Below are 26,740 nucleotides of genomic sequence, written 5' to 3' on the forward strand. Positions count from 1 at the left end.
CTGCTTTTTTTTTTGCTTTTTTTTTTTTTTTTTTTACTTCTTTCTCCACCCCACCCCACCCCACCCCCCTTCCTCTCGGCTTTTACTATTACATAAATAACACCGATTGATCTTAAAGCTGCATCCTTGCTCCAGTGCCTCCAAATCTGCACTGCTGCCTTCCCCCCGGCACAGCCGCACCGCCTGGGGTGCAGAGGGAAGGGTTGGGGGGCGGGGGTGGGTGGGGGGGCTGGATGGGAAAAGGCACCCCAAACATACCCTGGAGCAAGGTCTTGCCAGTCTGGGGGTGTCTGGTCCCCACCACCCCAGCCAGGAGCTCCAACAGCATCTTTGCCTCCTGCTACATTGCTGCAAACTGTGCGCGGAGGGAGCAGCAGGGCTGGGATGCGAGGGGAGGAAAACGAGCTGGGCTTGGGAGGGAGGGATGGTGGGGAGGAAAAACCAGGGATTCAGGGAGCTTATCCTCAGCCCCAACCCGTGTGCCTGTCTGTTTGGTGGGAAGAGGAAAGGGGGAAGGGAAAACTGGAGGGAGGCGATCGCACAAATGCACTTTTCAGAGCAAAAAGCGAAGCTTACCATGTCTGCAGGCTTCCCCCCACCGAAATGCCACTTATGTGTCCAGCGATCCCAAAGTGGGCAACTACAGCCAGGCACCGGAGCTCATCTTAGCAGGCAGCTCGGCAATACACCACTGCCACCCCCAAAAATAAAAATCAAAATAAATTAAAAAAAAAAAAAAAAATTGAAAAGGACCGGTCCAGCTTCTTTCCTGGCAGGAATCGTCCCTGGTTGGACTGCCCAAAATAAGCAGCTGCAATCCAAAGGCTTTATTTAAAGCTTCCCCCCTCCTCCTCCTCCTCTCCTTGCCTCGCTCGCTCTCTCCCTCTCTCTGTTACACACAGAGAGAAAGAGAGACACACACAGGTTACATGAATGGGAGGCAGGAGCCGGCGCTCCCGGGCTGGGAATGACAGGCACACATGCGGCCGGCTGCTGCGCACCGCTCGGCACGGCACGGCACGGGGGTGGCCTGGGCACGGGCGGGGATGGGGGTGGCATGCGGAGGGGATGGGCATGGCATGGATACGGGTATTGGGTGGGAAGGGGCATGGGGTGGGGGGCATGGACATGGGGAGGAGATGGGCAGAGTAGGAGATGGGAACGGGCATGGACATGGGCATGACACAGGCATGGGGCAGGGTGGCACGAGCATGACATTGGCATAATGTAGGAGTGGGGCAGGGGTGGGCATAGACATGGCGTGGACATGGGATGGAGCTGGGAGTGTGTATGGGCACGGTATAAGCATGGGAGCGGGAGGACATAGGCATGGGCAAGGTGGCAAGGCATGGCAGGGGCATGAGGCAGAGTCAGGCATGCTCATGGGCATGGGCATGGGCATGGACATAGGCATGGAGAGGGGATATAAGTAGGCATGGACATGGGCATGGCATGAAGAGGAGGTGGACGGCAGCATGGAGGGAGCGGGCATGGGCATGACATGCACATGGGCATAAGTATGGGCATGGTGGTGGGATGGGTTGGGTGTGGACATTAGCATTACAAGGTAATAGGGAGGGAAGAGGATGTGCTTGAGCATGTGAGCCATGGGCTGGGCTTGGGCATGGGTTTTGCATAGGCATGGAGATGAGATGGAATGAGCATTGATTTCAGCATATGAATGGGATGGGGGTCAGGATGGGGACAAGGATGGAGGATGGTGAGGGCCTTGAGTGGTGCTTTCATGTCCTGGCCCTGGTGAGCCTCTCTTTTCTTGGGGTCAAGTGGGCTACAGCTTCAGCACATGTGATGATGAGGAGGAAACCTCTGGTCCTCTGTTGTCCCTAGTTAAGCAACCTGCCTAATATATTGTTTTTGGGCTCAGGAAGCATCATTTACAGTGGTGTTGGGATATCTCTTAATTTTCATCATCATCATCACCACCATTATTAATTATGCTTTTTTATAACTAACATCAGATTCTCAGGAAGAAGGCCTGCAAGGTTTCAGTTGCATGATTTAAGGTTACTTCCTCTTCGGGAGGAAGATCAGTGTTACCAATTTCTGCCTTTTAAATGTTTGTAGCGTTGCGTTGGGGTTTTTTTATTATTATTATTTTGTTTTAAAACTGTAGTAACAGGAAATTAGGTCTTTTGAATGCTGCTGTTCAACACGGTCTGAAGGAAGAAAGGGCTGTGGTGTTACCAGGTGTCAAGCCCTATTACTGCTTCGCTACCTGATCTTGGGCAAGTCCTCAGTAATTTATCCCTAGCAGGATTCATCACCTGTTGCTGTTTGCGCTCAGCCTATCATTTTGTCATTCACCAAATAATCACACTTTTCTCTTCCAGGTCCCTCCTCAAAATCCACTCGTACAAAACTTTCTGCAACAGTCTCTACATGGCTTATGCTGGCACCACAAATCTTAGCATGATACTGGATTACTCCCTAAAACTGCATTGTAAGAAGAGCGCTGAACATATCGGACTGCGGTACTTTGTGCAGTGCTTTGAGCTATATGGGAATTGTCCTCTTCATGGCATGCCTTTAAATCAGCCAGGTGCAAGCCTGCTATGTACTGCCTTTTCTATTTTGTTTTTATTCCTTGTCCTAAAATTTCCAGCCTTGGTGGAAAGCAAGAGGTAAGACTGTGCTCTAGTCCAAACCCAGAAATCAGGATGAAAAGGCACAGAGCAAATCAGAACATAATCTTAAACAGGAGAGTCCTCAACATAGAGGTCTGCTTTGCAAAATAGCTGCTGCAGTTCACTCTTTTCAGTCATACATATTAAGAATGAAATACATTTGCATTTGCCTTATTGCCTCTGGAATATATTCCGCATCAGGAATCTACACTCTAGACAAAGTAATTTAGGTCTCTGGAAGGGCAAAGTTTACTTGAGAAATATATATATTGTTAGGAATAGACCTCATCCAAATTCAATGGTAATTGTATAAGCCTTTCAAAAATCATACAGTATGCAAGCTTCCAAAATTTCTGAACAAGAAACATTTCCATTTAAATGCCAAGAAGCAATTTTCCCTCCCTTGTTCAATACTAAATCAGTCACATGAGCAGTTTGCATTTGATTTTAGAAAGGAAATGGAACATCTTCGCTTCCAATTGCATGTAACTTTTGCTTTTTCTTGTTCTTAGTGCTCTTACTTCTTTGCGGTACTTTCCTGCAGTTTTGAAATTCTTCTATTCAATTTGCCTGCTCACTCTGGTCATTTATTTATTTTTTTATATATATATATATATTTAACTCCAGCAACATTATTAAAAGAAAACTAGTAAGGAGTGGAATGCTGTTTGTTTGAATTGTGTTTGGTAAATCCAAGTTTAACAGATCAGCTCTGCTTGTGTAATTGGCCTTTCCCTGGTAACTGAACTAGACAATGATGCTCTTGGAAGAAGAGAAAAAAAAAAAAAAAGAGAGAGAGAGAGAGAAAAAAAAGATCACTAGTAATTTAATGGGAAAAAACGACTTTGCTTAGGAAAATCCCCCTGCTTCAATTCACAGTGAATTACTGTGGTTGCAGAAGTGTGCTGCATACCAATTCAGAGCATATTTTATGAAGACGTACATTTCAAAACGTCAGTGTTCACCAGCCTGCCATATTGTACCTGTGTCCTGCACCACAGCAGCTTTGCCCAGTTGAAATGCTTCTTGTGAACAAAGGCTATTAAGTCAAACTCTCTTCCAAACAGTGTTTTTTGCAGAATTTGTAAAAAAAGCTACATCTGTGGAACAAGAAGGTGATTGAAAAGACTAATGCATGAGCCTATTAGACCTAGCACGCTGGGAGAGCAAGGAGAGCAAGTCCTGGAGCTGCCGCTCAAATTAGCCCTTAATAGTCCTGGTGTTGGGTTGTGTTTCCATGTTGACATTTGCTCCGACAAAACAATGGAAACACCTATCGTCAAGTCCCCATTCATCAAGCAAAAAAAAGTAGCAACATTTGCTATGGTCAAAGGTTTCTTGCTGAAGAAGTTCAGCAGCAGAAGTGTCTTCAGTGGGTTAGGTAAGCCCTTTGCCAAGAGGTGCTGTGCTAGTTGACAGCCACTGCTAAAGGTTTTTTTTCCCCCTATTTCCAGGAGAGTAATCCAGAGGGGAAAACTCATATATTTTAATCAATGGAAGTGAAACCATTTGCCTTTCAGAGACTATAAAATAATACACACCCCAGGGTTCAATGCTCTTTTCTACTCCTCCAGAACGTTCTTAAGGGGAAATCACTCTTTTCTTGATGAATGTGCAATTCAAATGTGGAAATATGCCATTCTTCATGCTTTCTCCATAGGGAGCAAAATGATTTCTGTAATTAAACCCTTTTTGCCAACATTTCCTGATGAGAACAGGGGTTTTTTTTTGGTTTGTTTGTGTTTTTTTTTTTTTTTCTGTTTTGTTTTGTTTTTTGTTTTTTTTTTTTTGACAAGGGGAAAAGCCACGTACAAGAGTTTTCAAAACCAGGTCTGGAGTGTTTGACCTTTAAACCTCTATTTGAATTAGTCATTTTGGTTTAACGGTGCATGAGGATGAGGATAAGGCATGTGAGTAAGGGCTGCAGCCTAAGTTTCTAATAGGGCACTGCTGAAAGGATATGGCTGCAGGACGAAGGAAGATACGGGCACCACTGCTAAAGCTAGGCTAGCTGTTAGGGATGACTTTGGCGCTGCAGACACACAGCCCAGTCTTCAATGCACTTTAGCAGCCCCAAGTGTGTAGCCAGTGTCCCTGCTGGGCTCGTGCTGAAGTCTGTACTACATCATCATTGCTGCACTGGTTCCCATGGTAGCTAGATTGAAGAAATCCAGCTGCTTTGATATGTATCAGGCTGTCATGGGCAGTGTAGACAAAACTGGAGTTAAATAAGAAGTTAAGCATATATGTGAGCTTTTGTAGGACACAAACCTGAAGTTCACAGCATGTGCCTTGTCACCACAGAATGGACCATGTAATACACAGAGACCAGGGTATGGGACAGAGCTTTTAACCACCTGCACAGGTGAGCGTTGAAACTTCATTCTTGTATTATGGATGGCAGAGTTGAACCAGAGCTAGATGCAGAGCTGAATGCTGAAATTCCTACTCTGAGTTATGTTTTGCCTTTCTGCCAAAGCTCTTGAGCAGGGTGGTGGATCAGAAATCACAGAGGCTTTTTACAAAAAGAAGCATTTCCCTGCTCTTCCTCCTCACTCCATGGATGCCTGCAGCTTAAATCAGTCTTCATTGACTCAGAGAGATGTCTCCACTACTGGCATCATAAGGTGGACAGAAGCAGAGTGGGGACAGAAGTGAAAGAAGGGTCTTTATTTTTATTAGCTGACTTTTAGCAAGATGCTAAAGGTTGAAGAGGGTCATTCTGTCTTGACTGTGCCTTTTGTAGCATTCCAGTTGATCTCAGGGCTTAAGGAAGGCAGAACTGAGCATCTACCCACAGTACTGGGTCTTATAATGTTTCTGTCCTTGTTTGCAAAGTACCAGTGTCTGTTGTCATACCTGAGAATCAGCAGAGGCATGCGATGGAGCTGAGAATCTGCTCCTACTGCTTACTCAGGAAAAGTTCCCATCAAGTGAATTGGGCATTTGCCCGAGTGAGTGTTGCAGGATTCGTCCCATATGCTTCTCAGCTCTTATATTTGCATAGTGCAGAATATGCTTACAGTACAGTGCCAATAAAACAAAACTACATACAGTAAGCACAGAAAAATCAAGAGCACAGTTAAGACCGTTTACAAACAGCAGCTGAGCTCTGCAGCTGACATCCAGGCTTACAACACTGCCAGAGACCACGCTCTGTTGTGGGTAATACATGCAAGGCAGTTATTTGTAGACAATTAGGTGGAAGGTCCTGTAAGTGTATAGGTCTCTCTTCTCCTTTCCCTATGCCTACTATTTTTTCTTTCTCTATGAATTATTTATATTTTCACTCTGTACATGTGTCTTTTTTTTTTTTTTTTTTTTTTTTTTTTTTAACTAAGCAAAGCATTTCAGGAGGCCAGTTTTGTGGAAGACACTTGTTCTTCAAGTGCGTGCTCTGGTATTGTGTAAACATGCTGCATATAGCGTATACAGCCACCTTCAATCCAGAAACTGGTTCAATCGTTGTAATGAAGTAGAACGAGGACTCTTTTGTCTCTGGAAATTCCACTAATGTCTTATGAAGGAGGAAGAAGATCTTCATCAAAGAGGTGCAGATCATATCACTAAGAATACAAATTGCCCTGAGGATTAAATGACACCTTTTCATAGTCACATTTTCCTCTACAGGATTTAAAGCATGGTTGTTGGTTTTGTTAATCCATGGGACAGGATAGAATATTTCATAATCCACAATATGTGAAAAAATGGCTGCAAACAACTGTAATATAATACATCTTCAATATAAGTGACCGTAAGTATATTAGAAGAACCTCTAAACAATAATTACCCTATCACTGCACTGTGACTTCACATCCAGTTCTGCTCACCTCACCGTACAAAATGGATGGAATAGATGACTTTAATATTTTTAATAGTAATGAAATGTTCAGGATTTGATATAGAAACCTGACTACCAAAGTAATAGGTATGTGCAAGAACCTATTTAGAATAGCTGTGTGAATGGGAATTGCCATTAAATTGCAATGAAATACTGTAGCATATCAAACAATATTTGAAATCAAATAAAACTTGGAAGGCCAATCTGCACTGATATGCAAGCCATAATCTCATTGTGAAGGAGACTTTTCCTGGTGAAATCTGCTGGTTTAGACAACTGTGTAATATTTCCTTATCCTCCAATAAGGCCACCTATCTCAACCAGCTTTAAATGACTCACTCCAGATTTATGCTTGTGCAATAGCAAAATTCATATGAATGTACTACTAGTGCTACCAGTCACATGCTAGATGCTCTTGGGAAATGAAAAGCCAGTTATTTCGCTCATACAGCCCTGATCTTACTAAAAGAATGGGTCAGAAACAGAGACATCTCCTTTCCCTTCGAAGAATGACCTCTGAGACAATGGAATAAAGCCCCCACTTCCCCAACACCTTCACTTCAAGCATCTCTTTTCCACGCGTTGAACCAATTGTTAAACTTTGAGACGGCAAAGTAAGCACATTATTGTGTGATTACAGAGAGCAAAGGTGAGCTGGTGGCAGCAGCACAGCAGATCTGAGTACGATACTATCTCTGATACACATTTTCATCACTTGTTAATCTCTTAGGGCTCAACCAAGAGCCTGTCTCAGTGCATCCTCACCAGACAAGTAAACAGCATCAAAGTTTTCTTTGTCCCCCACCCGGGCTGCTTCCATCAGCAGACACGCCACCACACACGAACATGGAGAATCAGGCTCTGCTCCCGCTTTCTGCTCTGTCCTCCAGATAAATTGTGTTAGTTTACCGGCAAAATCTAGTTTGTATTATTGTTTGCACTTCAGAGTCAATATGGATATGGAAGAATAAGCTGAAATATATGCCTTGTGCATCATTAATAATAGCGTGGCCTCTCTGCAGCTACGTGACAATTCCCAAACACTTTATTTAACAGTCAGCAATTTATCATGTCTGCTCTATCATCACCGAGTAGTTCAGTATCCCCAATTTACAAGAAGCGCTACTCTCTGTGCCTGTTTGCACTGCTCATATCAAGACAGACCAACAGTCTGAGTGCTGGCTTTCAACTCAGAAAATAGAGGTTCAGTTCCCTGGTGTAGCAAAAAATGATCTAGGCTTCAGTTTCCTCTATATATGATACAGATAAAAATACTTCCTCACTTTATCAGATGTTTTGAGGATAAATGCATTAAAGACTGTAAGTCCCACCAGTACTACAATAGCCATCATTACTTCAAATAGATACAAGCAGTGCAAGTACAGTGATATTTAATACATACCCTATGTATATAAACCATGAGTCAGGGCTGATTACAAACAGAAGCTATACTAAGGAGTTAAAAATGGTGCTTACTTGCATGTTCCTCCCTGGCTTATGCTCCATTAAAGTTTATATATCAGAGACCAGCTTTGGCTCTCAGTCACAACGGAGCACGTCTGCTAAAGTCAGTGGTTTTGTGTCAGTCGTACACTCATGTAGGCAGGAGCCCATTGTCTGGGCTGAGACACTCAATCTGGAAGAGAAAGAATAAAAGGACTCCAGTGTGTAAAGTCATTCATTACAATTTGGAATGAACGAGGAAATCAGTGGGGTTGCTGGAGGTTAAGCAAGGGCAGATATTGGTCTTTTATCATTAAAATGCCATAGGAGGGTTAAAAAAAAAAAAAAAAAAAAAAAGCTATGGACCTTATCCTGCACTCTCTGCTCACATCTCTTCCCTTTATTCATTGCAAGGAGTCACAATCATGTACATTTGTAGGACCAGATGCAAAATTCCTTTATAACAGTCTCTCATAAGCAGGCAACTTCTTTTTTGTAAGGTGGAGATGTTATGAAATTTTGGTATGACCTTTATATACTTTCAGATAAAATAAGATTATTTGGATTGCCATCCTATATAAGCAAATTTTCGACAGAACTTCGAACTCAGAGACATGAGAACATCCTGCAGAAGTCAGTGAATATTTTTGAAGAATGGACCTGATGTTTTTTTAAGAGGAACTTTTGCAGTGAAAGAAAAGAAAGAGGGATGATTACAAAGCTTTTGATAGTGAAGGCGCATTGGATTACATGGAAAATGTGGAGTGAAAGTTGTTCTGAAATGCTCCAGCAGCATCTGTGCTTATTTTATTGTACTGGATACCCTCAGCTGTGATAACTTTATGCATAGCATCAAAAGCATGAAACGTTTTGAGAGCTATCCTACACATTTAAATAAAATTCTGAGTAACACCATTTCTTTCAAAAATGCAGCAAGTGACATTACTTTCTGAAACTTTTTACTCTTTCCATTTCAGGACTGTCCCACGCTGCAGTCAACAACTACAAACAAGCATCCAGACTTCAGATAAACACAGCAGTGAGGACAACTGAAAGTGCCCTTGCTGATCACAGTTCTTCAAGCAGGTAATTGGGTTGAACCAAGGGTCCCCCCAACTGTCCTGGGGGGGAACCTGATAACCACTGGAGCTAAATTTTGCTCTCATATCAACTCTGCATGTGGTGATCCTTCCAACTGTGGCATTTCACCTTTCACTTCCTTTACACTCCCCACCTCACATGCCAGCTCACTAGAAGCCAGAGGATGCTACAATGGAGGGATGCTACAGAAATTACCATCTGTATCTGAGGCCAGATAAAATAAGTGGTTGATCCTATAGACTGTTAATCGTGAGTCTAAGAGGGACCAAAGAGTCCAAAAACTGAACTGCTACCGTACACCACTACTACTACTACACACCAGAGAGGGGCTGCAGAGGTTGAATTTTTGCTGTAGCATTTTCACATTTAGTGACTGCAGCTTTATAAAGTGATGTTTAAGTGGGTTTAAGATTCAGTAGACAGTAGATTTAAAGTAGATTTTTTTCTTGTTTGAAATCCCCAGATATAGGCTACATTGCTTGTTAGGCTTGATCATGTCTGATCCAGCCATTTTCAGAGTGCAACTGGGTCAGAGGATGGGTTCAGTCATTTGCAGGATGAGAGACTACAGTCTTAATATGCTATTTAATTTATCCTGTTGGGCTGGGTAAAGAAAACCATCAGAAAAGCTTTCATGAGCCTATTGGGTCGGATTAAGAAAAGCCACACGAATGCCTTTAAATGACAATACACAAAGGAGTAATGAAGCCAGTGACAAATTTGCCTGCCTTTGCCCTTCCCTTTTGAATGAGTAGCTACCCCAGTTTGCTGTGAATCTACCGAAGACAGAACAGTACTTTAAACTCACACCTTCAAAACAAAATAAAGTACTTTGCTTGCTTTTAATCTACATCTCTCTGCAGAAATGCCTGACACATGACATCGGCTAATGAGGGTCATAATCTGCCCCCCCATCCTATAACCCCATACTAGCAGTGCTTAGACCCAACGGCCTTTTTTCCTAAGGAAATAAGGCTTTTATAGGAGTACTGTCTGTCCATCTGGCTCCCCATCTGTCAGTCCTGCACCCAGCAACACATTCTGAACCTGGTGGCTAATTTCACCCCATTCTCTAGAGAGGCAAAAGCTTAAAAGACATAAATATCCCACATCTTTTATGAAAATCAGTGGTGTGGGAGACAACGACAAAGCACAGCTCGTTTGAGTGAAAGGCGGCGATATAAGCTCGTTAGTTAATTGCTTGGCTCAGGCTGCCAGCTGGCCAGTCAGCACGTGCAAACCGGCCAGCTCAGCTACCTGTTAGTAACTTGTTGGATCTTCACACGCTGCATCTGGCCAGCCACGGAGCGGGAGAGGAGACCTTTGCAGAGGGAATAGGTGTGTGTGAGGACAGACGAAAAATGGAAATGAAGACATGGCAAGGGCTGAGGTGAAAGAGAAAATGGTGTTATTGAAGCGGAGAAGCAAAGGAAGGACAGAGGGTATGGTTTTGTCGGGGAAGAATCTGTGATTTAAATTGCTAATGGAGCGAATTGGTTGTTCCTCCTGTGCTGGGGGACAGCGTTGGACCTTGCTTCTCCAGTGAGGGCTGTCCTTCCTTTTTATCTGCAGGGCCTAAGAACAACTGCTCTGGTTAAAAGTAAAGGTCCTCATAACCCTATACCTTGTTTCAGATGGTTACCATTAGGGAGAGGTTAAGGAAAGAGCAGAACAACAGGACACGAGCAGAGGACAACCTACGGAAGGAGTCTTATGGTTCCCCCTCCACAGCCAATGAACAGAGGCACCAGAAGACAAACAGGATTACATTTCAAAAGTTCAATTTAAAACGCTCTCAGTAAAGGTATGCAGCAAATTTGCCACAGTGGCAAAGTCAGAGCAGCCAGTCTCCAAATCTCTGATGGGGGAACCTGCCTGATGTAAGCGGCAGCAGAGCTGCCCGGCTCACCTCTGCATCCAGCTGCAGGCACGGTGTGCGGGGGGAGGTACTACCCATGGTCTGACAGTGGGAAATGAAAACCCGTCTCTGGCTTGGTCCTACCATCAGTTAAGCAGATCCTAGTGTCGCTCCTCTTTCGAATACATTTTGGCATTGTTTAGTACCACTCCACTCCTAGAAACATGGTTTTCCCCATTCCCCCGCCTCCCTCACCCCTTGCATGCCCTTCTGTGCTTAGTGCATGGTCACCCACAGCATAAAACATCGAACACAAACATTCAGGACTGACAGACACCTAAAAAATCAGCTGAATTCAGGATTTCCAGTGTCAGATTGTAAGGCGCCCAAGCTCACCTACTGATAAAATACGGGGTAAGCAAACCCTGTGATCTACATAGATAGCTTAAGCTTCTGCAGTGCTAATTGCTATTACAACCTTAAGCTAATATTTGAGCCTTTCTTTTGAGCAAGGATGTATAACAATTAGATTACAGGATTTGGGGCATTACAAAGAGAGATAAAAGCAGCAGTTAGGTCATGGTATGTGTTATTTTGTTTACACAGAGATAACAGCAGTGACAATAATAATAATATTAATAATAACTGTTCTATTTAGGTCAGAATTTTGATTTCAGGTGCATCAGACCAGATCTGGAATAAATGTTTTGCCTGCAACAGAACTATCCCAAATTTATTTGGGGTGAAGCATGCAGATCTCTAGTCAGGGACCATTTTATTGTCACTGAAGAGCCCAGCACGATGTATGACGAACTCTAGCTACTCACAGTAGTAAACAGTGAGCCAACATTTCTGAACAGTGCCTGAGCTTGGATATTTCTCTGTACTTCTGTCCTAAGCATTGCTGAGAGCACTGAAGGCATCTATTGCACCCTGGTCCTGATGAATGCATGACAACTCCAGCAATGAAACAGACCTCTGGTTTTTTGCTCTCTACAATCCTTATGCTTTTCTCTCTTCCTCCTCTAAATGTATGTACATACGTAAAAGCACAATATGCTTGAATACAGTGATAATGCATAGCATAGAGAAAAAATACCAAATGCTAAACTACAGAGAAAAAACAGTTCACTATAGCAGCATGCCAGATTTAATACATGTTACATTTTATTATGCCTGGGTCACAATTTTTAAAACTTTCTGCAGAGTATTAATAAGAAAACGTATTTTCTTCTGCATATTTTTAGGACATATTTTTCTATTTCACGCTGCGGGTTTTTATTTCTTCTCTTAGGCTCCCAGGGGGGAAAAAAAAAAAAAAATCACCCCATGTCCATAACAACAGGTTCTGATGAACCATAGAATTCCTTGCCTCAGAGATAAGTCAGCTTATACAAATGAGCATTTGGCCCCTGCAATTTTGCTGCTGCTGAGATCCTGGAAAATAAATGACAAAGACCCCTGTCACCAAAACCAGAAGTTGAGATTTTCCTCTGCTTTAGATACTAAAATCAAACTTCTTAACTATAAGAGTTTTTCAGGTATTTAGCACCAATATCCGGGAAGACAGAATTAGTCACGCAAAGCAAAGCAAAGCAAATGGGTGTATCCACTCAGGAAGATTAAAAATACTATTACAGCATTAAAAAACTAAACATATGTGCTAGCAATGGATTTAAAGTAACTCCTGACAGCTGAAAATCCAGTCCCATAGTTACACACAGCAAACAAGCAAAGCAACTCAACTGAAAAAGACAAGTTTCCTTGTTTTAGCAAGCCCTCATTCCACTTTTAGTCTATCATCAATATATGAGAGACCTCAAAGCAGGCAAGGTAGCCAGATAGGATGATACTTTGTCTTACCCATAGGCACCAAGGTCCTTTAAGAAAACTGCATCCTGCAGACTGTCGATACTTGGTTGAAACCTTGAAAAACAGGTTTTAAGCAAAAACTCTTTTGAGAATTAGATCCAGACTCAAGAGGCTAAAAGCATCACTTGAAACAGCCGGTTTAATTTATTCAAATAAAAGCCACATAGCTCAAGGACAGGTAAGTAGGTAAATAAGCCATCACCAGCCCCTTCTTGGCAAAGAAAGGTACCGTGAAAAGCCTGCATTAAAGTAGATCTCTGCGTAGGAAATGAAGGAGCCCCAGGTATAGACATTTGATTTATTTTTTTCTGAGTGTGGCACAGGGGAGCACGCACTGGCTCAACCTGTTGTAATCAAACATGTGGGTTGCTAGTTGTTGCGATGATATTGCAGCAGCCTCTTCATTAAAGAGGCTGTGTCTTTAGCAGCAACGATTAATTTCCTACATATAAAATCAAGACTTTACCAGTGCTGCTATTGCTCTCTGTTGTTCTTTTCTCCCCTTTCACCACCTCCCCACCCCCCCACCCCGCTTTCTTTTTTTCTAGTGAGCAGGAAGGAATGCGGTGAAGGAAGGATAGGTACTATATGTTTCTGATTTGCTGAGCTGACAATCCTTTTGCTACTTGATTTCACTTTAATAGGATCTTCTTGTTACCCACCTACTGTAGCTCAGCGTGGAAAATCCGTGCATCAAAAGGTTGAAAGCTCGAGGCAAAACTTGCCTCCCTGCAGCTCTAGATGGGGTGAGGAGGAGACAAAGTCATCTGGCTGCTTTGCAAACAGTATTAAGGCAGTTCAGGGAAGTGTAGGTTAAGGACATTATCTTCTCCGTAAATTAATCTCCAGCAGGCTTCTACTTTTTCTAAAGGCAGAGAAGCTAAGGGAAGAGTTAAATATGTTTTTAAAGTGTATAACTATCAAGGAGAAGTGCTCAAAGAATTTCTTGCATGTGAGATGTGAGTGCATTTTTGTTCTGTGTGTGTGTGTTTGCGTATAAGCAAAAGGGACCCTGTGACAGAAAGATGTGTGACAAGCAAAAGGAGAGGAAAAAATGCCTCACAACTATGTTTCTGGGCAGCCTTCAGCTCTGTGTAGGTGTGCAGGAATGAGTGTGCATCCGTGCACGGATTCATTCGTAGGCAGCGCTGGGACCAGCTGGGGACCTTTCAAGGGGGTCCCTCTGCCATCCCTGCTTCAGGGAAAAGGCAACCCCGGTTTAAAGTAGCCTTTGGCATATAATACTAAAACCTTACACTTAAAAGCAAAACAGCTTTTGGAGCCCTGGTTGCACCTGTGTTTCCCAGCACTTACTCTGGGACTTAAAATCCAACATCTATGTAAGTCCTATTGCAGGGGTGGTGTATGTGAGAGTTGGCCTGGGGACGCCTCATTTCTTGGTCTGGGGGAACGGGAAGGTAAGGACCATCGCGGTGAGGAGCCAGAGGGGATTAAATGAGGTGCGCGTGTGGGGAAGATTCAGCCCTGCAGAGAGGAGACCTGACATTTCTGCCGGCTGCTCTGCACAGCGTGTGTACCACTTCCCTCTGCTGGAGGCAGCCCAGACTGTTACCTGCCTCCCTCCATCCCAGGATAGTTCTACAGGTACCACAGATACTCCAACCCCTATCATCCAGCACACCAGTGATAATGAAGTGCCCACGGATCATTTCAGTAACTTCTCTTTATGTAAAAAATCTCCGTTGCTGACGGCGGGGTGGAACAGAGCAGCTCTTACAGCACACAGAAAAAAAAAAAATAGGACTAGAAGAAAGGGATGTGTGCTGCAGAGACTGTTTAAGCTGACACGTTTCGAAAGGAGGCAGAATACCACAGCCTGGGCATGTAACACTTCTTAAAAGAAGAATGAACTGTCTGTACACAGCTACGCACAGCCATGCACACACACACAGCCCTTTGGACCCCTTGCAGTGCCAGTCAGGGAGTGCTTTTGGGGTTTTTTAATATACTGATGTCAATATAAACATGCACTGATCAGACTTGTTTTGGTGCTTATCCAAGATCAGAGGTCAAGGGAATGTGGAGCACCGAATAAATTAGTGGAAAGAAGAATCTGTCTGCGAGCCATCTCCCCTGCTCCCCTCTTGCATCATCTTCAGGCATTAAAATACCTAGTGGGATACTGTATAACTGATATGTTTCCCCATCTAATCCCTTTGTTTACTTTGTAAACATCAGTGGGTTTATGACCAGAGTCAGTTGTGGGCTGTAGAAATGTATAGGCCAGATGGAAATTTTTTTTTTTTTCTATCTGAAGTTTGCAGAATATTTCCTAATCTTTAAGGTGTTATATTTCCCTCGGGAGAAATACTCATGACTTGCTCCATTAGTCTTGTGGGACCCATCCCAGCTGGTCCACCACCCCTGTAAGCCTGTTGACTGCTACAGGCTTTGCATATCCGTGGGAAAGTCCTGGTAAGCCAAGGCTGGCCAGCAGTCTCTGCATCTCCCATGAGTGGCCTCCTGATACTCTGCCATTTTTCTGATATCATCCTTGTCATCATCCTCTCGTAAGTATTCTTGTAAAAGGAATCTGGTAGCACTTTATCATCAATACTCTAAACCCTATAAAGATTTTTTTGAAGAGCTAGAGAGCCATTGCAGGGAGACAAAAGCATGTTTCACAACAGGATACGCAGCTGAAGAGGAGAGGGCTCCATTTATTACAAAGATATTGCCCATTAGAAAGTGGAAAAAAATGAAAGTGAAGCTTATGTTTTGTGCACAAACCATTCTTGTTTACCTACTATCTTCCTCAAATAACCTGGTTTTGTAAAGGATGTGCATTTTCCCCAGATTTCATGTAATCTTGATGGTCTGGTAAACTACACTACCCCCTCAGTCACATTTACCCACACCACCGTGAAACAAGGCTTGTTCTGTGCTTCACATTGAAGCTTCATTTCTAAATCCAGCCTCAGTAAAACGCCAACAAATACCTCTTCTGTATGAAAAAATGGGGAGTGAGGAAATACAGAGAGATTAAGTCATTTTACTACTTATTCATTTATTTTTAGAGGGGAGAGGGGTGGCATTTGCCTCGCAAACTGAATCATGACACCCATCTAAACCACCAGAGATGACTATTGCAAACAGAAGGAGCAACGGCATCCAGAGTAGGTGTTAAATAAGCAGCCCTATGATACTGGAAATAAAAAGGAAACAAGTTTTCTGTACCTCACATGTATACATCTACACTGGCATTTTAATTTGTATCAGGAGCATGCTATTGAGGCAAATCTGTTGATGGTCCCCACTCCCTGTGATTTGGTTTGCACCTCAGAGTTGCCTTGGAGCAAACTAGATCCCTTTCAGATAGAAGTGAAGGGGAAGATGGGCTACAGAAGTTGACTTGATATGTTCCAGCCACCAAAGTTCATTTACTCTATGGGACTAGAGTAGAGCTAGCTCGAAACAACACACCAAAAAAAAAAAATATAATGGGGATGTCAGATCTTCAGAAAAAGCTCCTTCAGTCTATGAATCTGCTCCTGCTGTGCTGTACTATGTTGCTCACGTAGCTGTAGCTCAAGAAGACCAGAATTCAAAGTGCATTTCTTTATCCAAGTACAAGTATGAAGAAAGCCATGTGACAAAAACTAAAATGACAGCCTGAGGGACACACGCCTCAGCCCATGGCATCCCAGGCTATGGCCACACTAGCATTTCTGCAGGGATTAGAGGGTTAAACTAGTAGGATAGCTCTTGTTATGATGATGGAAGGCGACAGCTGAGAGAGACTAAAACTATGGGATATCAAAATATTCCTAGATATCAAGGCAGAATTCCTCCTGAAGATCTATGACACAGACCGGAGTTGTCCTAGAAAAGCTATCCAACGGAAGTGGAAAAATTAGGGACATAAAATGATCTAAGCACTGTCCCTCCAGTTCAATGCTTTGCACCTGAATTTCAAGAAATCACACGATGACAGATGTGCAAAACAGAAAATATGGGTTATTAGCTCACATTTGAAAATAATGACTAAATTTATCCTATGTAAAACTGCACTGGAGCCAAAGAAATTACAGAAATGAGGTTAGTCTGCAGTGGTCATTCATGCCTTTGAGATTTAAATCTCATTGGAAGTGTGGAAAATTAGGCTTCCACTTACTGTGTCAAACCGATGACAACCTCCATAGGCGCTTCTTTATTCATATTCAAACAGTAAAGAAGAAAAGAAATAAAGAAGAAGGCAAAAAAGAAAAAGAAGGAAAAGGAAAAGATAAAAAAAAGGGGGGGGGGGGGGAAGAGAAATAGAAAAAAAAGAAAAAGAAAAGCTAGTCAGAATGTTTTACAATGTGTATTAAAGGGACTACTCTCTGAACCAGTAGGAAACAAACTATCTTCTTTCTTCCTTTTTCCTCACAAAGAAATTCTCATTTCCTTACTTCAAGCAAGGAAAGACAACTAAATGATAGAGCATACTGCTCACAGCACAGGTGCTTTATTTGAAATAGCATTTGGTCTATGTCTAATATCCCTGATTATCTCCTACTGCACGCATTAATTTGGCAACGGATGTCCATACAGTTAGGGTATGGTACTGGAAATTATATTAACATTTTAATCTCTCCAACTAACTTCTAAAATGGCTTCCACCTTACTTTCCAAATGTTTCCTGTAATTACTGCTCTCCATTGACCAGGAAAAATAACAGGCATATAAATAAAATCAGAAAGGGAATACAGCTCAATGGTGACTTCCCTTGCAAAGGGAAAGAAGAAGAAAATACTTTCTTCCCTCTCATTAAAGTGACTGCCTGCAATGTGGTGAGCCTGAGCAGGGACAGTGATGGAGGGAGAGACCCGAGGCAAGGCAAGAACTGGACCAGGTGCTTCCCAGGGATTGTCACATTTGGCTGAGGACAGGCAGGTTTGGCAGGGCTGCAACCAGCCCATCATCCTGCTGGAGAAAGAACGAGGCCATGAGGCTGATTAGGGAGGAAATATTGACCTTATTTTTTTTCCCCAAAGATGCTATTTCTTCTGTAAGTTGATTTGAAAAGGAAAACAAAAACACACCACAAACCAAACCAAACCAAACAAACAACAAAAAAAAACAACGCAAAAGACAGAATGCTTTTTGTAGAAATGAAATACAAAATAATATAGCATGTGTTTACCAACAAGGCGAAACTGTTCTGGTCTGTATATGTTAATGCACACTCAGAGTGGTACCGTAGCCTCCATGGCCTCGTTCTACACCAGGACAAGTCACAGTGCTCACAGGGTCTGAACAGAAGATGCCACAGTGAAGTTTCAGTCCCCAGACAAGGCACTTCTGAGCCTCAGTTTCTCTCATTCAGAAAAGTTAAATAACACACACTTTCTGAACCTTTCAGAGTTCTTTGATATCCTCTGCCAGAAAGAAGGCTAATTCTGCTGAAATATTTCATACCAAATGTTTTCCCATCCGCAGCAGAAGATTGGTTTCAGAAGAGCTGCAGCATTTGACCATCGGCTTTGTAAAGCTCTATCAGACCTGCAAACTACAGTAAATATTATGGAGCTAAGTGTGACTTCACCATTCTTGTGGATTTTGGCTTTACATAGTAAGACACATAAAGGTCTCTCCAGAGGCGTCCCTGCTCAGGACTGGGCTTTTCCTGCAGCTTTTTTCCATTCATGTGTGTCTCGTGCTTTGCTCTGTACAAATGTTTGCAATGATTTGTAAGCAGTCTGCGCAGAGGTAGGGCCAGCTGAGAGTTATTACACTCAGACAGCTTTACGCATTGACAGAAGATAAAATACACTCATCTCCTTAATACTATATATACACTTTCTCTATAAATAGTATTAAAGTGTCCTTACTGACATTCTAACCATAGGATCAGTAGCTTGCATTTATATTTATACCTTTTTTCTTTTTCTTTAGACCTACCACAGTAGCATTCAGGCTGAATCAAGATAGCTTTGTTTAGTTTTGTTCCAGACTATATAGTTTCTAACATTGCAGGGATGCTGAAGTTCAGAGTGTAACTCTTCAGACCAGGAGTCTGGACAACTGCTACTGAGCAACTGTGTGCTCAAGTCTTCTTACCTTCTTTGTAAACTGAGGAGAGCAGTGATTTGTAAAGCTGCCTGGAGATCTGTGTCAGGTAGATGCCAAGTTTGACTATAAATATAATTTGGGCAGCCAAAGGGGCTGGAGCCAAATTCTTTCAGAAGCACATTTTTTAACTAAGAGTGCTGAAAATCTCAGGCTCCCTATCTAAGCTAGGATGCTTTCAAAGCTTGCCAAATCGTCCACCAACTCAAGAAGGAAAAGAGTACTGTCAAGAAGTCAGGTGGCCTTGGACAAGCTCTCTTTGGCCACTAAAATCAAGAGGACCGGTAGTAATCATTATATCAAAGATTATTAGGAGGCTGCATTCTTCATTCAGCAGAATTCTAGACCTTCAACAAGGATTTTGGGCCACTAATAAAAGTTAATATGTGTTCCTACACAGAAAAAGAGTTCAGTATTTTTTCTTTCCATCACCAATACATGGTAGCTGCTGCAACTCTGCAAAGATTTCATAAGTGAATCCACTGCAGCCCATTGTGAAATCTATTCCCCATTCTCAAGGTTCAAAGACTGGTGGGTCGGTGCTGTAAATATGAATTTCTACACTGATGCAGCCATAGTATTAAATGACAAGGATGACAGTATTGCTAATTTATGCAGGCAGTGAAAAGAGAGCTAACCCATAATTTTTTTATGTTTTCAGGGCTTGACTTTTGTTCTAAATGTCAACAGGGTGTGCAAATGCCATGCAAGTCTCCCTTAGGACTTGGCTGCAGTTCATATGCAGATATTTCTGAGGATGCCTTGGATTCATGAACTTAAGAAACTCGGCTTAAATATAGGAAAGGGAAAAACAGTCTTGATAGATAATGTAAAAGTACTGTATAAACTCCTGAAGACTTCTACGTGTTTGTGCTTATATACACATGCATATATACATAAACACACACAGATAGATATACACACATGCATACTATGCACACAAGATTTCAAGATAAACTCTAGCCAATTTTAAACAGTCCTACAAGATAAAGTATAATTTTCCAGTTTTCCTCCTTGGATTACATTCCTAGCTGATTCACCTGTTTTGCCCCCTTTCCCTTTTAATTAAAATGTAATATAAAAGTAGATGCTGAAAACTTCTTCGAATGATAGTCCTGGAAGCTGTCTTTCAAAAGAAGTAGTATATAAGCACTGGGAGAGGAAACTCCTCCAAAGTACTCCAACACTGCACGTCAGACTTCTTCTCCATGGAAATGCTTATAGATGTGAGAGACCCAGCGACACAAAAGTTCCGATGTAGATCCCTCTGGGAGCATGGCAGTGCTGAATTGCTTGGCAGGGCTGAATATAAAAATCTGGGCAAAAAGCTGTCCCTGCACTTGCTCATGCAAAGAGAGGGCTTGTGTAGATCACCACTGCATGAAGATCTGGAAGGCAGAGCCTGTTCCTGACAAAGATATTGGGTATTTTTAGAAGTTTCCTGAATGTGTGGAGGATGTAGAAAGGTTTGTAGAAGAGAGATTCTTGAACGAGGACCTCTCTGAAGGTCTGTTTGGTAGCACTGTCAGATAAATTTCATTGGTAGAGAGAGTCTAGGAATATTTGAATGAAAAGGTAAAAGAAGGTGAGAAGCAGTAGAAATAGTCTAAAATGGGAAAGTCTGTGAACTTAGTAGGAAAAGGCATCTGGAGATACAGAACCAAGGTGCTTCTTATGAACCCACAGGGTCTTTGTTAGGCTACCAAAGTAAAAATATATAAATAAAATTAAAAAAATGGTTTACTGGAAGGCAAAAAGCGGCAATACTTTGTGCCTTCACTCTCATGAGACCTCACCTGGAGTGCTGAGTACTGTGTCCAGCTCTGAGGCCCCAAGCACATGAAAGACATGGACCTACTAGAGCAGGTCAAGAGGAGGGCCATGGAAAATGTCAGGGGGCTGGAGCACCTCGCCTATGAAGAAAAGCTGAGAGAGTTGGGCTTCGTCAGCATGGAGAAGAGAAGGCTCTGGGGAGACCTTATTGTGGCCTTTCAGTACTTACAGGAGGCTTATAAGAAAGATGGAGACTTTTTACCAGGGCCTGTAGTGATAGGATAAGGGGTAACAATTTTAAGCTAAAATAAAGTAGATTTAGATCAGGATTAGGAAGAAACCCTTCCCCATGAGGGCGGCGAGGCGCTGGCCCAGGCTGCCCAGAGCAGCTGTGGGTGCCCCATCCCTGGCAGGGCTCAAGGCCAGGCTGGACGGGGCTGGGAGCAGCCTGGGCTGGGGGGAGGGGGCCCTGCCCCTGGCAGGGGGTGGGACTGGGTGGTCTTGAAGGTCACTTCCACCCAAATCATTCTATGATTCATTGATTTTTTAAAAGATTTAGGACACAAACAGAGCAGTAGCGATTCTTCTTTTGGAACAGAACACAGTACTTGTTTTCCAGGCTAAATTTTAGTTTACCTTCATTTCCATTATATCAAAACTTTGCAAGTTGCCCAGGTCTCCAACGTATTGGAACTTTAAAGACATAACAATATTCCACATATTCCTGTTGAATTTGAATCACAAAACTTTATTTCCCTCCCACATATAGGTAGTAGAATCATTGTTTCTCTGCCACTTCTCTCCTATTACTTGACTCTTGGCATTGGAAATTATAGGGATCAGGCATCTTGCTTGAAAATGAGCATGTTACTGGTGTTTAGGAATGTGCTAGTCTGTTTGTTTGACAGTGTAAAAGAAGTTACACCCACCTCTTCTCATAGGCAGTAAGTTAGTTGATTTACTTCATTAAGAAAAAAATTAAAAATGAAGTGCATTTTGTCCAAAACCCAGTTCCTAATACTAGGAGTGGCCTTCATCCCAGAAACAAATATTTATGCATTGCCTAAGCAGCAGTTAATGACACATTAGTCTAAACAAGCCTGAAGTGCATATTTTGGAGGACAGTTTCCTTGCACCATCAAAGTGAAACCAAGTATGGACACATAACGTTTGTACTACAGTCTTTCTCCCTGCACCTCCTCTTTACTTAAAGATGCACAAAAGATAAAGTTCTCTTGGACTTACACCTGCATCTGAACTTAGAATAGAGATGTGTTTGAAGAAAGCATAGGAGACCCTGTTTTTCATAGATGCTGAGATTATTCATTTTAATCTGTGATATCTAACAGGCATAGCAAACTTCCTAGTAGCTCATCTGGTTTGGCAGTTCTGACTTACCATCTCTCTGCCAGATGGGTATATGACTATTATACACATCAAGGAATCAGTTATACATTCTTGTAATAATAATTTAAAAAAATATATTGATGAGGTCACACACACAAAACCCTTTTCCAATTGTGTTCTTGGACGTAAAATGCCATTTATGTCCATGAAAACTAAGCCTTGCCATCCAGTCACCACCACCATCACCATCCAGCTTCATCTCTTCCACTGTTCAGCTTTCACACCAAACACTTCTTATCCCCTTGTAACAAACATGTAGACTTACTTGAAGCCAACATCAGTGCTGGTCTTCTTTGGTGCCATACTGAGGGATGTACAGCGTTATAAAGCTGTTGGGAATTACCTTTCCTTACGGACTGAACGTCACTTGAACGTGTGTTATGCGCTGCAGCATGCAGAATGTTTGACAACCCAAATCTTTCCTTGTCAAAGCAGGAGCAGTACCTGATCCCACAGCTACAATGGCTTCATTCCTTGAAAAATTGTTAGTAGCTATTGTGTTTTTCAGATTAGTTGTATAACAGGGTTTCAATGTTCCCTGTTGAATGTCAGTATCAAAGATGAAGCTGATTTTATTCCCGTAATTTGGGTTTTTGAGTTAAATACACATTTTTGAAATGTTTTTCTGAGGCTTCCCTTACTAATGAATGTTTTCAGAAATAAATGTTGGGTCACACACACACACACAAATATTTTCACATTTCTGTCTCATTTCCTGTAATTTTATAAACTCTTTTGAAATCGGCCATTCAAAATAGTAAACAGATGTTCTAATAATAATTAACAAGTATAACTGCAAGTAGGGGAACTCACAGAGCCACCGATGGCTTTCTGCTCTGCTCTGTCTACTGCCTCCCTGCACCACAACAACCCCTTCTTTTTCCCCCTTCCTTCCTCATTTCCCTGTGACCTCAGCCCTCACTTCCAAAGCCCGCAGATACCCTGAGGATAACCATTTCCCCTCGGTACCCTCCGTGCCTTCAGGCTCTCTCCTAAGTCTAGCAATGACCAGCTGGCAAAAGGCACTGCATTCTGTGTGTTTCCAACTTTGGAACTGTGGTTCCAAAATACACGTGTGGTAGCTGGCCGGTCACTACCTACAGGCTGATTGTGCAGGGTCAGACCAAGCAGAAAAAATTCCTGTCACAGCCTTCCTAAACTGAGGGTTCCTCCCACATTTGGAGTGTATTAATTGCAGTCTTTTCTTCCTACTCTCCCAGTAGTTTTCATGGAACTTACCAGTGCCTCATTATATTTTCTTGGCAACTTTGAGCCCTTGTCCTACATGATTAATTCAACGATGATTTCCGTTTTTAGAAAGGGGGCTGATAAAGAGATGGATGGACAGAATAATTGCATAAGGCTTCAGGAATCCAGACGGAAAACCAGACTGTCACAGCAAAGCCTGTACTCTAAGGAGCTCTGGAGACTTGATGTCTATTAATGAATTCGACTTCATGATATCACCTCATCAAAGAGATAAATATTATTGTCCTTAATTTATCAATAGGTCAACACAGACATGAAGAGGTTAGGAGACTTCTCAAGTTTCTAGACCAAGTCTGTGGCAGGTTCAGAGATATTTTTTTAGCTGGCCTGTACTGTAACCTCAAAACCACTGTGCTTAACTGGGTCTTTAGTAAAGGTGTGACTCTGCCATGAAGTAGGACTAGGAATAAAGGTGAAAAACATGGGGAGTCTTTTGGGATAGCTGGCATGTCCTGACTTATTGGATCCTTGACCCATCCATCTTACAAGCAGCGGATACTGTCACCTGAGCCATGGTCCTTGCATGGGGAGAGGGGCAGAAAGGGATAAGGGACACAGGTGGCACTTGCAGACTCACTAGATTTCTGAAGGTTAAATTTTCTACTCCTGACATGCATCTTGTGAGTCCTTGGCCTCGCACATTTGTCTTGTGTGCTCTCAGCAGCCCATCCTCAGATCCCGCCATGGGCCCGTGGCTCAGTTCCTTTCTCTCCTAGGGGGTCCCCCTGCACTGATGCTGGTAGTGGCCAGCTTTCTCCTCTGACTAGGTTTGTCACTGAGACTGCCTTTGCACCACCTCCTCTCAAGTTCAGATCACCTCAATTAAGCCTTCCCCGTTAGCCCTTTCCTCTCCTTGAAGCAGATGACAAGTCCATGCTGCACAACACCCCCAAAGGACATGAGACTTGAATGACAAGGGAATAAATCTCAGGAGCCCTAACATGAAATTCTGCCTCTAAGTGAAGTCAACAGCAAAAATTTTATTCCTTGATTTTTTCCATAATCCCACAGTTCTCGTTGCCTGGAGTTGCACCACTTGTTCTGAAAGGCCTAGGTCTCAGCACAGTTTCCCTGGATTTTTTGCACATTTTCTTCACAACAGCCATCTTAAAATTCCTTAAACTCCTTGGGTATGACCCTATCCCCTGTTCTCTATCTCCTGATTTGGTTTGGTGACCTCCTCACACACCTCATAAAGAGAGGTTAGAGATGTTTACCAGGGAAATCTCTGCCATTCAGACTCAGCTTTGTTTTCCCAGACTGAACGGCTCTTCAGCCCCTGGGAGTTTGTATGATTAAGGACTCAATGAACCTCATGAAAGGCTCTGCAATTTGCACAGCTATTGGCATTTGAAACCGCAGTGCTTAGATCTTCCTACACCTCATGATATGAAACATGTTTACACTTATGAGTCTAATTATTTTTAACCAAATTAAGTGGATGTTAGGTTTTCCCCATCATCCTGTCCTGAGAAAAGATAGCCTTGAGACCATCTCAGGTCGTTTTAATAAGCTACAAATATTTTGGATGTGTCTTTTCTTTATTGCTCAAATGAAGGTTCACCCACTGCAAAAAAGAAACAGCAAAAAAAATGTGATGTGGTTTTTAGACAGAGAAGAAAAAGGGAAGGGGAAGGGGAAGGGGAAGGGGAAGGGGAAGGGGAAGGGGAAGGGAAAGGGAAAGGGAAAGGGAAAGGGAAAGGGAAAGGGAAAGGGAAAGGGAAAGGGAAAGGGAAAGGGAAAGGGAAAGGGAAAGGGAAAGGGAAAGGGCAGGACAGGGCAGGAAAGGAGAGGGCAGGAAAGGAGAGGGCAGGAAAGGAAAGGGAAAGGGAAAGGGAAAGGGAAAGGGAAAGGGAAAGGGAAAGGGCAGGGCAGGAAAGGAGAGGGCAGGAAAGGAAAGGAAAGGAAAGGAAAGGAAAGGAAAGGAAAGGAAAGGAAAGGAAAGGAAAGGAAAGGAAAGGAAAGGAAAGGAAAGGAAAGGAAAGGAAAGGAAAGGAAAGGAAAGGGGAAAGGAAAGGGGAAAGGAAAGGGGAAAGGAAAGGGGAAAAGAAAGGGGAAAGGAAAGGGGAAAGGAAAGGGGAAAGGAAAGGAGTTATTTAATCTCTTTTTCTATCTAATTCCTTTGCTGCTCATTGATGAATCACAGATGGAAAAAATAGTAATCTCATAAGTTAGTTAAAGGAACCTGGATTCAGTTTCTGTCTATCATAGTGAATTTCCATGTGACCTTGGGCTAGCAGTTTCCTCATCTTAAATAGTAGCATCTAAACACACCCTCAAATTTTGGGCTGAAACAAATCATTAGATCATCAGACAAGCCTTACCTGTCACTATGGCCATGTATGTGCATATGGCCATGTATGTGCATACGGCCCTGATCTCAACTGACACCTCTAAGTGCTAATGCAATGCAAAGACTCTGCAGTCAAAACTTTGCAGTCAACTGCACTAAGTCAATCATTTCATGCAAAATAAAAGCTATGAGAATCCAATGACAAGCAAATAAATAGATAAATAACAAGCAACCCCCCCTCCCCCCCCCATATTTCAGATCACATTGGTTTGGACAGGAACAAGAAGTCAGGAATGGTGTGAACAGCAGCCCTTAGTTCTCCTTTCTAAAAGCTCCCCTTGAAATTGCTGCCTTCCTGCACTTTGCATTTTATTACTGGAGCACAGCAACAATGTACTAAAAATAAAACATATTTTCACCCGACCATCTTGCCACTTGAGGATTGTAGCCATTTATGAGATGTGATAATCTCCTAACTACTTTTCTCAATTAAAGAGCAAGCATCCTACACCTCTGTAAACAGGAATTAGCTCACAGAGCTGGCTGAGGCTGAACCAGGAGCCTGCCACATCCAATCCACTTCAGGTTTTTCTAGACCAGCAATTCTCAAGTGCCTCAGGGCAGCTAGATTTGGCTATCCAGATCTGTGTGTGTGTTCTTTGTACTTCCAGATAATCCACATTATAACACTTTGACAATAAAAACCATGGTCGTCACGGATTTGCATGAGATCTGCTGCTTAACACAACTGCTGGCCTGCATTTTTTGATGAAATCTCCTTTTCTGTCCTTCATGTGAAAATATTAATTTGTCAAAATTGGCACCAGCCACAAAAAATACACCAGCTTCAGCTGAAACTTTTGTCAGAAAAAAAGCTTTCTGGCTGCAGCTACGTAGTTGTGAAGCAGAAAGTAACTCACCCCAAAAGCCCTAGCTGCTTGATGACCAGCAAAGTCCTCTTGCAGCTGTATAAATAATGAAATATTCATTCTGCCAGAAAAGAGACAAGCTCTTTAGTCCTGTGGTTAAAAACTAATTTGGGACGTGAGAAACCTGCACACTGAAGTCCTTGCTCCAATAAACACGTATTTATTCAAATAAAGAGCCTGGGCACCAGAGGGTGGGGCAGAAAGACTGGCCTCAGGGAGACCCAGGAGGATCTTGAT

General features: G+C 42.6%; 1 protein-coding gene across 9 annotated transcripts in view; it reads right to left on the reverse strand.

Annotated features, from left to right (window-relative positions):
• The window catches only part of TENM4 (teneurin transmembrane protein 4), a 762,970-nt gene that overhangs the window by 603,381 nt on the left and 132,849 nt on the right, over positions 1-26,740 (reverse strand). For 4 of the 9 annotated variants that reach the window (XM_080374862.1, XM_080374861.1, XM_080374858.1 and 1 more), the window contains exon 1: positions 577-24,953. The exons of 1 other annotated variant lie outside the window; for it this stretch is intronic. The gene's annotated coding sequence lies outside the window, so the exon portion shown is untranslated. Of the gene's footprint in view, positions 1-576; positions 24,954-26,740 lie in introns of those variants that run through there. 4 more of the 9 variants (XM_080374857.1, XM_080374864.1, XM_080374865.1 and 1 more) reach the window with 1 other exon arrangement.

This window comes from Falco punctatus (genome assembly GCF_963210335.1).
Source record: "Falco punctatus genome assembly, chromosome: 2".
Taxonomy (NCBI): domain Eukaryota; kingdom Metazoa; phylum Chordata; class Aves; order Falconiformes; family Falconidae; genus Falco; species Falco punctatus.